The sequence below is a fragment of the Chinchilla lanigera genome, unplaced genomic scaffold (assembly GCF_000276665.1).
Source record: "Chinchilla lanigera isolate Chin_1 unplaced genomic scaffold, ChiLan1.0 scaffold00044, whole genome shotgun sequence".
NCBI lineage: Eukaryota > Metazoa > Chordata > Mammalia > Rodentia > Chinchillidae > Chinchilla > Chinchilla lanigera.
Genome location: NW_004955445.1, coordinates 943,574 through 945,765, shown reverse-complemented (window position 1 = coordinate 945,765; position 2,192 = coordinate 943,574). Strand labels below are relative to the sequence as shown.

The 2,192-nt window shown below is 52.0% G+C and overlaps 1 long non-coding RNA gene across 1 annotated transcript in view; it reads left to right on the top strand.

Annotated features, from left to right (window-relative positions):
* The first annotated feature begins 337 nt into the window (after positions 1 to 337).
* Positions 338 to 2,192, top strand: part of LOC106149413 — a 6,547-nt gene continuing 4,692 nt past the window's right edge. The window contains exon 1 of the long non-coding RNA XR_001235574.1: positions 338 to 468. This is a non-coding gene — a long non-coding RNA (uncharacterized LOC106149413). The remainder of the gene's footprint in view (positions 469 to 2,192) is intronic.

The following is a 2,192-nucleotide window of genomic DNA, read 5'->3' as shown; positions in this document are numbered from 1 at the left end:
TGCCCTTTGCCCTGCTGCTTCTCTCTGGACCCCTGTAAGCTCCCAAGCATCAAAGTAAGGCCATTGGCCACCAGGCCCAATTTTCTCTCCCAGCAGCAAGCTGCAGGGCAGAGGGCTACAGGAGAAAGCACAGGGAAACCTAGGCAAAAAGGAGGAGAAGCGGGAGGTCAGAGGACAAAGATTCGTCAACATTCAGCACCATCATCCAAGAGAGACGCAAGCCCTCAGACCGTGATTTCCGGTGGGTTCTGTCGCGAAACAAATGATTCATCAGACACCTCTGGGGCCTGGTGGAGTCACTCTGTGTTTCCATCTCCTGGGTAGTATTTCTCGGATTCCTACTTCCCATCAGCCTTTCGAAGGCCTGCTTGCCTCCCAGAATCCTTCACAGCTACAAGTGAAAGACATCAGGGAAAAGACCCAAGGATCCAATCTGTCTGGCCTAGACTCTCATTTGTACTTTTTCAAGTGAGTAACTCGACACGGGGTCCACATATCAGTTTCTTGTGAATTTGTTTGAAATTTGTTTGAAATGAGACCCTATTCAGTTAAATTTGAATTTCTAGATGAACAACAAATAACTGATAAGAATATCCCAGATATTTCATGGGGCATACTTAGGCTGAGAGATTATTCACGAGATTAAAACCTGGGGTGCTTGTAAGAGCTCAGTTTCTGTACTTGAAAGGGTATTATCCTCTTTTGGGGGCTCTCTCTCTGGATGGCCAGACCCTTATCTTTCATGACTTCAAGGACCAAGGTCCAAGGTTTCTTTCAAAGAGAATTCCCCATGTATCCCTGTAAATAGCATCTTAGCATCATGCTAAGAGCTTGCTAAGTACTTTCCTACATGATTCTGCAGTGTCCTTCTGGGCACCCTGATGGCCTTTTTTTTATTAAAGTGTATCTTGCTTTAAACTGTAGATAATGTCTTCCACAGTAACTGTGATCAGTTTGAGCCACAGGAAATTGCCAATATTAGACTTGTTGGATCAGCGATAAAACAACACTTTCCCGCGGTTCACCCAGCAATAACACTCGCAGGCCTCGGACTGCAGGCAGCGTTGGTACTATCACCCCACATTATTGCGGTCATCACCCCAGTGAGTCTCAGAGAGGTCAAACGTCTCACTCGAAGGTCACTCTGCAGCAACTAAAGGAATCCGCAAGGAGGCCCCGCATCATGCAGCACGCCATCTATCCCCTGTCTGGCCCTGCTGTTTTCTGGGCCCGGCCACCTTTGCTTCTTTCTCGCCTGCTGGAACCTAGCAGCTTCCCAGGTGGTCCTGATCGCTCTGTTTGCTTCTGCAGCCGAGACTAGAAGTGTCCTTGAGGGCTCAGGCTCCAGGGCTTGGCTCACAAAGTCCCACCTCTTCCCTGACATTCTCCACAACCCATTTCTCCATAGCAGCCTGAGTTTGTCCATCTGTCAAATGGGGGTGAAGGTGGAAGCTATGCACATTGAACCTATATGCCAACCCATTCATTCCGCAAATGCCAGTGGAGGACCTGCTATGCGACACACTGGTGTACACACCAGGCAAGTTCGCCAAGCCCCGTCATCATCCCTGTGTCCCGCACACTCCAGGGCAGGAGGCAGAGCTCAACCAGTAAACAGTTGCTCTCACACTCTGTCAGCCCGAGGGCTGAGAAGGAAAAGCCAAGTGAGGATGGAGAGACACGAGCAGGTCAGGGAATCCTGTTCAGGGAGATGACGCCCTGGCTTCCTGTCTGGGAGGCTGCTGGCTGCACAATGCCCCATTGTCCCCACGCACCGTGGAGCTTCCTCCGGTGGCGGAGGCTTGGGTAGAGGTGCCAGAGAAGGCCTGGATTGCTCACTTGCCACCTTGCTCCGCTCAGGAGGAAGGCGAAGTGCACTTGGCTCCAGTCCTCCTGTGCTCCCTGCTTCCTCTCGGAAGGGGGCGGTGTCCCTGCAGCACCGGCCAAGGCCACCACCTCCCACTGCAGAGGCCGCTGCTGGGCAGCCAGGCCTATTCTGGAAGCACCTGCCTCCTCCAGGGAATCCCTGCAATGCCAGGGGACCCCACCTTATGCCCCTGAGAATCCAGAAACCTAAGATTAAAATCTTCCAGGCTTGGGGGCTGGGGATTTAGCTCAGCGGCAAAAGTGCCTGCCTGGCATGCGCAAGGTCGTGAGTTCGGTTCCCGGTACCGGAGAAAAACCAAAAAAAA